This window comes from Suricata suricatta, chromosome 4, assembly GCF_006229205.1.
Source record: "Suricata suricatta isolate VVHF042 chromosome 4, meerkat_22Aug2017_6uvM2_HiC, whole genome shotgun sequence".
Lineage (NCBI taxonomy): Eukaryota > Metazoa > Chordata > Mammalia > Carnivora > Herpestidae > Suricata > Suricata suricatta.
In genome coordinates this window covers 68054790-68067048 of record NC_043703.1, presented here as the reverse complement: position 1 = coordinate 68067048, position 12259 = coordinate 68054790, and the positions used below count along the sequence as shown (strand labels likewise).

General features: G+C 39.3%; 1 long non-coding RNA gene across 1 annotated transcript in view; it reads right to left on the bottom strand.

Annotated features, from left to right (window-relative positions):
• Nucleotides 1-3471, bottom strand: part of LOC115290822 — a 33953-nt gene extending 30482 nt beyond the window's left edge. Inside the window, exon 1 of the long non-coding RNA XR_003908231.1 lies at nucleotides 3352-3471. This is a non-coding gene — a long non-coding RNA (uncharacterized LOC115290822). The remainder of the gene's footprint in view (nucleotides 1-3351) is intronic.
• Between the last annotated feature and the right edge of the window lie 8788 nt (nucleotides 3472-12259).

Below are 12259 nucleotides of genomic sequence, written 5' to 3'. Positions count from 1 at the left end.
ACTGTGGTGCTAGAAAAGCCACAAACTGGCAGTTTGTTTTCTTTTCTTTTTAACAATGTAATTAGTATTGCACAAGCTAAATTATGGCAATAGTGAAAGAAGCGTAAATTAAAATATGAAAATTATCCACAGTCTCACCATTTTAATATAATGACTCTCTTCAGTTATATATTTCTTTACTGTAACTTATTATATAAATAAATGTTTCTGTTGTAAACCCAGCACACAGTACATACAATTGTATTATGCTCTTTTCTTTGTGCTGTAGGGCAAATTTTTTGTTACACAATTTTCATAATTGTTCTTTTTCTATACAGAGAAGCATGATTTCCCACTGATGTATTAATCCTAATTGATTTAACTACTTCCCTGCTGTGAACATTTTGGTTCTTTCCAACTTTGTTCATTCATTCATAAAGCATGAAGCACTTTTTATGTGCCAACCATTATACTAACTTTAGGGACAAAAAGGAAAGAAAGAAAGGGAGAGAAAAGAAAGGAAGGAAGGAAGGAAGGAAGGAAGGAAGGAGGGAGGGAAGGAAGAAACAATCTCTGTCCTTGAAAAGTTCACGGTGAAAGAGATGTGCTCACTAAAAGGAGACCCAAACCCAAAGCAATAAATGCAATTTATTGGGAAATCATGCTTCTCTATATAGAAAAATAACAATTATGCAGTTAATGCAATAAAAAGATCAGAAGACCAAAAAAAGTTTTCTGGAGTCTTGATTAGCATTTACCAAAATGTTTAGGAAGGGACATAAATAAATATTATGAAAAAAGCGGGTTGCAAAGTCAAGTAGACTTCAAGAGAGATAGAATGAAACAAAACTAAACATAGGGTTTAAAGTCTGTGCTCCTAAAGAACCAATGGGCATCATGAGTTGCCAGGAAGGGATATGGCCGACGACAGCATTTCCCATGTGTATCCATCTAAAGATCCTTTACAAGACAACCATTAGAAGGAGGATGTACTGTAATACCCAAGATTTCTTTACCGTCCCCAAAAACCAGAAACCGCCAGGGAGACCGAGTCATGCATGCAAAAGCAAAGGGCTTTACTACGGGCTTAGGCTCGCTGGGGCCTAAACTCAGGCTCACAGACTTTACGGCCGTGGTTGATCCATGCTGAGAGCCCCCGAACAAAGGTGGGGCAGGGCTTTTATGAGTTTGGGAAGGGGAGTTACAGGAAATTGTGACATAGGTACAGTGATCCAATTATTATTATACAATATTATTGACAGCAGGTTTATCCAATTACAATATTTAGAGTGTTAACCAATTACAGAGTAGACCCAGGACCCAGGACCCTCACGTAGGGTGTAACTAGACTTAAGCAATGCCCTTAGGAATGTTAAGGGTCTTACAAGGGTGGTCCCTCCTGCCTTGGGCAACGTGTGCCCTTCTATTGTCTAATGATTAGAGTCAGTTTGGTTCAGACCTGTGGCCTCACAGTACGAGGTAGAAACTGCAAAAGATCTGCTCTGGTACTTACTATAAACAGGTGTCCAAACAGACTGAACTAATAAACACATCACCCCAGACTCTGAGTTTGCCAGTTTCATCCACAGCAACATCCTTGACAATTTTACAAGATAAACAGGTGTCAAATGTCCCTTAGTACTGAATTGGTATGCTGATAATGTTTCCTAAATGTTTATTTTACTTGCTGCATCCCTCCCAGCCAAGGATACATATTGTGATGGTTAATTTTATGTGTCAGCTTAACCGGCCATGGGATATTCAGAATAAATGCTATTTCTGCATCTTTCTGTTAGGATGTTTCCAGATGAGATTAACATTTGAATCGGCATGCTCAGTAGACTGCTCTCCTTACTATGCATGGGCTTCAATCAACCCATTGGGGGTTTCAATAGAACAAAAGATGGAGGAAAGAGGAATTCACTCCATTTTTCCCTGCCTCTCTACGTGATATGAGACATCTCATTTTATCTTCCATCCTGAAACTGGTAATTATCCTGACTCTTCTGGTTCTCAGTCCTTTGGACTCAGAATGAATTACAACACTGTCTCTCCTGAGTCCCCAGCTTTCAGTCAGCATTGTGATGTTGTGCCCAAGTTTGTAAAATCACCCCAAAACAAGCACCAGAGACTACGAGGGAGACCAAGTCACGCCTGAAAAACAAAGGGCTTTATTACGGGCTTAAGCTCGGGCTCACAGACTCCACTGACCCGCTGGCCACGTGGAGAGAGAGCCCCGAACAAAGGCAGGGCAGGGCATTTTATACTTTTGGGAAGGGGAGTTACAGGAAATGATGACAAGGTACAGTGATCCAATCCCTACCCCCCCATCAATACTGGCAGTTGTGGGAGCCAATCACAACATTTGGAGTATTGTCCAATCAGAGTGGGCCCAGCACCCCCACGTGGGGCGTGACTAGGCCCCCCTCTAGAAAGGTCAAAGGTATTGGCTGGCCTTTCCCGATTGGGCGCCACAGGAGTTGTCCCTCCTTAATGTGTGCCCTTTCATCTGGAGAAGCCAGCGCCTTCCCCCTTAAGAACGGGGAAGGCTGAATTGGACCTGCGTCCTTACAGTGAGACACCTCAGCCTCCATAATCTCACAGCTGATAGAGACAGAGATACATGGATATACAGATATACCCTATTGATTCTGCTTCCTTCTAGGATCCTAATACAGATACTGTTCTGAGTTGAGTTGCATACTTCCAAAAGATCTGTTGAAGTCCTAACCCCCAGTACCTATGAACATTTTATTTGAAAATAGTGTTTGCAGATGTAATCAAGTTAAATCTAGGTCATTAGGGTGAGTCCTTAATCCAATGATTGATGTCCATATAAGAAGAGAAAAATTTGGACACGGACACAGAAGAATAACAGCCACGTGAAGAAGAGACTGAGATTGGAATTATCCTGCCAAAGCTAAGGAACACCTAAATCTACTAGAAGTTAGTAGAGACAAGGATCCTGCCTAAGGGCTTTTAGAGGAAGCATGGCCTGGCAACACCCTGATTTCAGACTTTTTAGTCTCCACAACTGTATGAAAAGAAATTTCTGTTGTTTTAAACCCACCCAGTTTGCGGTAATTTGAAAAAGCAGCCACGGGAAACTAATACAGTCACCACACCACCAGTGCTGGGAAATAGTGGAGAAGATGGAGGTTGGTTCTGTTAGCCTCTTCAGCCTGTTTCATACCATCCCTCTTAACGCTGCAGCAGTCTTCTCTGAAAGCCCCACAGGTGCCCACTGTCTTCTCCTTCTGCCATATGACCACTGTCTTCTCAGGAAACTATCTGGAATTTATTCCTACTGGATTATAAATTATGCTTCCCACAGCTGAAATTATCACTATGGCAAAGGCCATTTATACGTACCCCAACCAGGTTCTGCAGGCGACATCATTGTGTTAACCTTAAAAAAATTAAAAGGCCAGTTATTATACCAGCAAAAAAAAGCGGGGGGTGCTTATTCAAGAGTAACAGACAAACGCAATTGGCACAAACTACTGCAAAGCACAGGCAAGTCTGGAGAACAAAGGAGAGGAACGCTCTCACTGATGAAAGTTGGGAGTTGGGTGGGCTGTTATAAACAAAAGGCTGATTGGAGTAAACTGGGATGTTGATGTATAGTGGCTTTTGATTGGCTGAATCATAACAGTTTCTCATTGGCTGGACTATTGCTGGGGGAGGAAGAAAACCTTACTTTCTCCAGCTGGGGTGGCAAAGTAGTATTGACTTAGAAGGTCTCTCTCTTCCTCTTGGGTCTGCAGTTGAGAAGCTGATCATGAGCACACATGCTGGCCTCCCAACTCCATTCTAAATGAGGTTTCCTTTTATTAATGTTTACAGTTTCGAACTGAAAGTTAGTAGGGCCTAGAACCAAACTGCCTGGATTGAAATCCTGGCTCTACCAATTTTAGAGCTCTTTGAACTCTGCCAAGTCCCTTGAACCTTATTGTCCCTGTTTCTTTTCCCCTTCAGGTTTAGTGATTTGAAGGTAAAGGAATTAATATATTTCAACACAAAGAATAGAATCTGGGATATAGAGAGTGCTCAAAAAACTAGTTATTCTTTTATTCACAAATAAAGGCTGCCTAGGGTTCATTTTCTAGATACAGTTTTTGAGTTTGGTTTGGTTTAAGTCATATGGCAAGGATGAAAAACTGCCAGTACAAGTATAATGAATACTTGATTTTCTTTCTGACTCTAACACAAATATGCTATTTTACAAAAATCAACTTTTCCACCTATCAATGGGGATGGCAGGTAGCCACAAGAATTCTGCAGGAATATGATAGAGGTATAACATTGTGGAAGGAAGGCAGCTTGTGAGCCAGGAGACCAAAGTTTTGGTTCTTGCTTTCCTTTTAAAGAGCTGTGTGAACATTGCACCTTTTCTGAAAACCAGAATGCTGGATGGTGTGATATTCCAGGTTCCCGAAGGCTCTCCCTGTCTGTGTTGTAAGTTCGTTACTATATCAGAGGTGTACTGAACACTAGGAAAGAAAGACATTACATTAATTTATTGCCAAATACACATTTTGGAAAGAACCCAAATATTTGGGTAGGGTAGAATTTATACTTTTAGAATATTAAAGAGTAACAACATAGAAGTCAGTTATCAATGGTCTTTGGAGACAGTTATTCACTCTGAAAGATTCAGCTTACCTTAAAACTAAAATAAAGAAAGCCTCCATAGTTTTGAAAACAGTGGCTACGTCAAAGTAAATGTCAGCACAAGTTCTTTATCATAACCCCATTCAGTATCACCACACATGAATCACTCGAAAAGGAAAAATCCCTGACAGATAGTAATTAGCAAACATGGCAGATGCTAATTGGTGGCCTGCAATCAAATCATTTTCCATCAGCTTATGTGAAATAGACTTTCCTTTGCCCTTGAAGACAGGCTTGACATTTCTATGTGGGACCTTGCTCCCTAGTGTGGTTAGAGGACCAACAGCATTAGCAGCAGCTGAGAATCTAATAACAATGCAGGATCAAGACCCAACCTCAGACCTACTGAAGCACAGCCTGCATTTTCCAAGCTCCCCAGGTGGCTGACAAGTGCACTAGGTCTGAGAAGCATAGGTCAGGGCACACTAACGACTGGGACAGGGCTTGTGCTCTCCGCGAGGGACTCGTGTTGAGCATAAAGGCTTCTCTTTGGACTCTTCATTAATGCCTACATAAGGCTTAGCTCTTTTCTTTTGGAATGCAGACAAGCAAAGTTGAGACTAAGATGGTGAAATTTGCTGAATGTGGTTTAGAGCTTTTTCTTACTATATAGCCATTAGTACCAAACATTCTTCTAAGGCTTATATATTATTTCCTTATTTGTTTATTTGAGAGAGAGCACGAGTAGAAGAGAGAGGCAGAGGGAGAAATAATGAGAGAGAACTAGAGGGAGAGAATCTTAAGCAGGCCCTTGCCCAGTGCAGAGTCCAATACTGGGCTCAATCCCCCAACCCTGGGATCATGACCTGAGCTAAAATCAAGAGCTGGATGCTCAATCAACTGAGCCACCCAGGTGCCCCTTTTTATTATTCCTTGCTTTTATTTTATTATTTTTTCATTTTAGAGTTTCGAAGCTTCTAATTGAAGTGAAGGTCACTACAATTATTTTTTTGAAGCTAAGCAAAGTGAGTCACAACCACACTTCCCATGTGCTGTCTGTGGCAGCTACTGGCAGATGTGCCACTCGCCCACCCACATGGCCCTTTAAGGAAGGACTTGTTGCCCCAGCTGCTATGAATGCAGTCAACAGCCTTAATCTGCTTTCAATGACCACTTCATCTGCAGAGCCACCAGCCGAAGGGCATGCTCTCCTGTGGGTGGCCGGCATTCAGTGACCGACTCAGGTTGGGGGCCTGGCCATTTCAGCCCAGTGCATTTCCATGCATGGCAGCTCTGATGGGCCACCTCAGATCCGGTGCTCCCTATGCGTCAGCCAAGGCTGCTGGTCCTGCATCTAGCTCACCTCTCCCTCCGCCTAATCTGCTTCCTCATTATCTCTTCTATAGGTACTGATCTCAAGAGTACTCCCTAATAAAGAACCCTGAACACTAAGCTGTTTCACACTCTACTCTTTGGAAACCCTAACCTGTGACATACCATGAAAGAAATATAAAATTGCCAGGATGTTGGATGGAAATATAATCTCACACGGGGCATCAGAAGATCTGGTTCAATTTTTCCACCAGCCACAAAGAATTAGTGTGATCTTGAATAAGACTCTTACTGTCTTCAAACCTCAAATGTTTATAAGATAAGAATAATTGCTCCCCATCTATCTCACAGAGTTTTATCATGAAAACTTAATGGGAAGATAATGTATGTCTAGGGAAAGCACTCTACAGTGTAAGGCATTAGATAATTGATTAGTAGTCAATAGATTCTGGAGTTGTTGTTTTTCATTGCCTTTGTTCTTTGAGTCCATGCTTCTCAACATTAAACCATTCAGATTGCTCTAGAGTAATACTCTGCTGGACTATTTTTACATCTGGCTGGAACTAACTCTTTAAGGCTCATAAGATATGTCAAGAATTAAAAAAACTCCAGGTGTCAAAGTAGTCCACACAAAATTTATAATAAACATTATCATTATACACGCAGGCCCCAGGCTACATGAAAGCCTGTAATCTTGGGTATAAAGTAAGGATTTAAAAAAGCTAAAGATAAACACTTAGGAATGGGTGTAAAGGAGATCGTGGGCCCCAAGTCCTGTTAATGTATAGGAAGTCATAGCAGAACGGTTTTATGGGGTGGGGGATATATTGCTAATGTTTCAGCCCATCTTGGCCAGAGAACTTTGTAAGTAATCTTCAGCTCAATTTTCTCTTCTTTTTGTGAAGTTCTTTCATGATAATTAGGGAGCTCACTTGAAAGATAGTAAGTCACTCAATTGGAAATCAAAAGAGTGATAGACATTTCAATTTGTGATGGAAGGAGAGACTGATAAGGCAGACATTGGACATAGTGGGATGACAGCCTCTCAGTGAAAAGTGTCATGGGACCTGAGCCACTGAGAAGTTCTGCCTACTGCCTCTGACCACTATCCTCAGTCGGTATGACAAGGCATACAGTGAATGACATCCAACATTGCAGATTGTCTCACAGAAAACATTTCATTTCTCTCTCTCTACCTCTATCTCTCTCTTTTTCTGAGAAATACATAGCCTCAAATTAACATAACAATTCACTTACCAGTAAGTTGCTACAAAAGAAAAATTCGGGAATATAATGAAGGTCTTTGTCTCTCTACACATTCAGCAGCCTTCTGAGATCTTTGAGGTCCTTATTTTGATTCACTGAAAAACACATTATTAATTAAAATTTAAAACAGTTTCCCTTTGCTAAGGCAGAGATCTTTCTTTTACCCCCTCTCCAGCATGGGTAAGGACAAAGTATATACTGTTCAAAACCCAACTGTTGGAAATGGAGCTGCTCCATCAAAGCCAGCAAACAAGACTGAGCAAACTATTTTGATTTTTCCCAGAAATATTAATAAATGATTAATAGAGATGGTGAGGGTCAGTTTGGTAGTAAACAGAATAAGGCTTAGGCTAAACTGAAAGAACAATGAAAAAAGCAAAGCTGGCTTGAGTATCTCTTCTCTTCTCCCTGTTTATTTCTGTTTTCTCTCTCCCTTAGGATCTACCAAGCTCTGTGAATGTTTCCACCCCTTACAGTTCTTTAGCCTCCCAAACTCCTCATCTTAACTTGGTCATCCTTGACTCTCCATCTTTTTGTTGAGTCCATCCCCCAAACCAAGGCATGCACTCTTTCTCCACTCATAACTCCAATAGTTGGTGGGTTCTCATGGCCTTAGGTTTTAAGGGCTAACTAGTGAATCCAGTGTCTACTTGAGTGTTACAGAAGGAATATGTGTGGGTAGGGTATGCTCCCAAAGAACAAGTGACATGTGCATGTTAATAACCCCCTAAAGACAATTGGTCTGTGGGAACCATTTTGTTACTATGATTCAAATGGTGGAGATCTCTCACTTGATAACTAAGGAGAGACAGACTCCAGCTGGCTGGGCGAGCAGAGATAACTGCCGCCAGAATGACCACCTTCACGCCAAGCCCGGGAGCTCCTCCCAATTCTAATCTTTTGATGTAGAGGCCCTCTACCTGCTAGTTCCTTCCTTTAAAGTTTTGGGAATGTCGATAATATCTTGCCAAAAGCCTTTTGGACTCCTTTAATTCCCATTAGTCTGGTAATATATTTGGCTTTAGTACAGAGAGGATTTCAGTGTCTATCAATGATGATGTCCTCTGATCTGGTAGTTCTGAAGCATAGTGCCAAAATGAGAAAATTAAAGGAGCAGTGCCGTACACATGAGAACAATTATGTGTTAAAGTACTTAGTACCACCCAGAAGATAAGTGGCAAGTTCAAGTACACAATATTTTAACTCTTATACCTTAAAAAATCACAAAGATTTTAAATGCCCTCCATTTATGCAGCAGAATCATTCTGCATTTCCTGAGGTAGAAGTCAAGTGCAAACAGCGCATTGCCAAAAGTATTCGGGAAGCTGATCAGCAGTGATATTGGGCAGCTGTGTCCTGTGAGAAGCACAGCTCATATTTGGGAGAGGTGGAAACAGCCAAAGCTGAGCAGAGAGGACTCAAGAGAGGAGGTGACAGTCCGGGAAGTGAAAAGGGACATGTGGGGAAACCATAACCATAAGCGGGAAAGCACCAATGAGGACTACGACCAAAGCACTACAGACAACACACACCCACCGCTCATTTCTTCTGTCATGTAGCATACGCAGACCGAGAGCTCTGGATCTCAGGACACCCGAAGCATAAAGGCCAAAGTGGGCAAGCCCTTTGTTTTGTTCTTATGAAATGGCAAATATAAGGCCCATAGCACTGATGTTCCCACCAAATCCTGACTATCCACAATGATTAAAAGGAACAGTCATTATTCAGTGAAATGAATGAAGTGGAAAATGGGAGCATAGGGACTGGAAAGACCGGTTTCACTAACTTCCACATATTCTAGAATGGTCTTTAGGTCTGCTGCCTACTTGGATGTAACACATAAACATGATTGAAAGAGATATATGTTATCTCTTGCCAACATATGCATGTAGTTGTGCTTCTTACTATTAATATGTAGGTATATGTTTTACAGCTGGCCAATTTTTGTTCGTTTTTTGTTGTTGTTGTTATTTTTCTTTAACTTTGTATTCTTTTTTCTTTTCCTTTTTTTTTTTAATGTTTATTCATTTTTGAGAGACAGAGACAGAATGCAAGCAATGGTGGGGCAAAGAGAGAGGAAGACACAGAATCAGAAGCAGTTTCCAGACTCTGAGCTATCAGAACAGAGCCCAATGTAGGGCTCAAACTCACCGACTATGAAATCATGACTTGAGCTGAAGTAAGAAACTTAATCGACTGAGCCACCCAGGCACCCTGTTTATATTTGTATTCTTTTATCAACTTCTCCCTATTTTCCCCCACCTCCCAACCCCTGGTAACTACTTTTCTACTCTCTGTTTCTCTGAGTTTGACTTTCTTCTTCTTCTCCTTCTTCTCCTTCTTCTTCTTCTTCTTCTTCTTCTTCTTCTTCTTCTTCTTCTTCTTCTTCTTCTTCTTCTTCTTTAGCTTCCATATATAAGTTATATATAAGTTATATTATACAATATTTGTCTTTCTCTGGCTTCTTTCACTTAGCAGTATGCCTTCAAGTTCTATCCATGTTGTTGCAAATGCAGGATTTTCTTCTTCCTCATGGCTGAATAATATTCCATTGTATATATACACTTATGTCTTGACTATTATGAATAATGCTGTAGTGAACATAAAAGTGAAGATATCTCTTTGACATACTGCTTTCATTTCCTTTGGATACATACCTAGAAGTGGAATTGTTGGTTCATATGGTAGTTCTATTTTTAATTTTTTGAGGAACCTACAAGGGTTTTCCATAGAGGCTGTACTAATTTACATTCCCACCAACAGCATCCAAGAGTTCTCTTTTCTCCAAATCCTTGCCAACACGTGCTCTCTCTTGTTATCTTTTTTATGACAGCCATTCTAACAGATGTGAAGTAATATCTCCTTCTGCTTTTGATTTGCATTTCACTGATAATTAGTGATGTTGAGCCCCTTTTCATGTACCTATTGGCCATTCATATGTCTTCTTTGGGAAAATGTCTTTTCAGTTCTTCTACCCAAATTTTAATTGGATTGTTTGGGGTTTTTTTTAACTAGTGAGTTATATGAGTTCTTTATCTTTAGTTTTTTGTGACTATTAGTCCTTATCGGATATATGATTTTCAAAATTGCTTCCCATTCTATAGGTTGCCTTTTCATTTGCTGATGATTTCTTTTGCTGCACAGAGCTTCTTTGTTTCATGTAGTCCCACATGTTTGTTTTCACGTTTGTTCCCTTTGGTTTTGGTATCAAATTAAAAAAAAATTCATTGCCAAAACTATTATCAAGGAACTTACTCCACACATTTTCTTCTAGGTTAATTTTGTCAAATTTGGACAATTTTATTATAGTGGACTTCATTGTTGAAGGACTTGTTCATTGAACTGTCCCTGCATAAAGAAAACGACATTACAAAATAAGTCAGAGAAAGACAAGTATTATATGATCTCAAATTTAAAACAAGACAAACTAGAAAGGAAAGAGAGAGAGAGAGAGAGAAAGAGAGAGAGAGAGGCAAACCAAAAAACAGACTCTTAAGAGAACAAACTGATGGTTACCAGAAAGAAGTTGAGGAGGGTGGGAAATGTGAGAAATAAGGGGAGGGAATTAAGGAGGGCACTTGTGATGAGTACCAGGTCGTTTATGGAAGTGTTGAATCACTATATTGTACACCTGAAACAAATATAACACTGTATGTTAATTAACTGGAATTAAAAAGAAAAAAAAGGGAAAAAACATTAAAATACAAGACTTATAAAAATAAAAGACAGTAACTTGAGTTTTTGCAAGATCAGAGTGCTCTTCACTTTTGCTTAACAGTAGATTCTAAAAATTAATAATTATCGACTGCAAGAAGAATTCAATTTTTCAGTCTTGACTCAAGGTTCAATTTTATAAGGCAGAGAATAAATTATATAATTTTAATAATCTTTTTCCTTAGGATCTGAGTATTTATTTTCCAATTACAAAACAGCATTTTCAAGAAAAATTCAATTGAGTCAATGTACCCAATGGGTGTTATAAAATAAAGCCAAGGGGCGCCTGGGTGGCTCAGTCGGTTAAACATCCGACTTCAGCTCAGGTCAGATCTCACGTTCATGGGTTCGAGCCCCACGTAGGGCTCTGTGCTGACAGCTGGCTCGGAGCCTGGAGCCTGGAGCCTGCTTCCGGTTCTGTGTCTCCTTCTTTCTCTGCCCCTCCCCCCTCTCATGCTCTGTCTCTCTCTGTATCAAAAATAAATAAAACATTAAAAAAATTTAAAAAAAGTAAAGCCAAATTACTGATTTGTTCTCTCTTTCCTAAAACTAGCACAGAAAAGTTTTATTTCTTAGATTATAAAGTAGGAATATTTTCACATATTTGTCCATTATTTAAATAATTTAAATTCAAGTGTATAATGTGACACATATCTGACATTAAATTGTTTTTAAAATGAAGTGCATTATTTCTCTGATCCATCAGCTATTACTGAACACTACAGAGATCTCTGTTATCATGTTTGCAAGGACAACTAACTATAGTGTTTCTGAAATATAATTTAAAAATCAATACCTAAAAGTACTTTAAATGCATACTTGGGCTTTACTTATCCTAGAGGCATGAACATCTCATTTTCCAGAAAAATCAAAGGCATGCTCTGTCAAAACAAAAATGATATTTTCAATTCTGTCTGTATGATTTGATTGTGCAGGAATATTGCTTAGATTTAATCAACTTAGAGGATGAACTAAATGCTGAAAGAATATTGACCCTGAGTAGTTTAGTGACAGATTTTCTATAGTTACACTTCTGTCTTAGTAACATGTAACTACCGGGAATATTGACTAACAAAGAAATGAATAGAGTAAAAAACTCATGATAAGCTTCTTTCATCTTAATATTTCTTTAAAAAATAGAAAAAAATTGTTACATTCTTCATGAGTTCAATATTATCATTCCTTCACTATATAATTCTTAATACATTTTCCTAAGGTTTATTTGGAGAAACAAGATGAACAATCTTGTAGGGATTAAATTGATGAAGAATAGTCAGTAAATAATAAAGCAACAACATTTATAACAAATGTAATTTTTTGTTTGTTTTAAAGTCTTTAAGAATTTTCAGATATT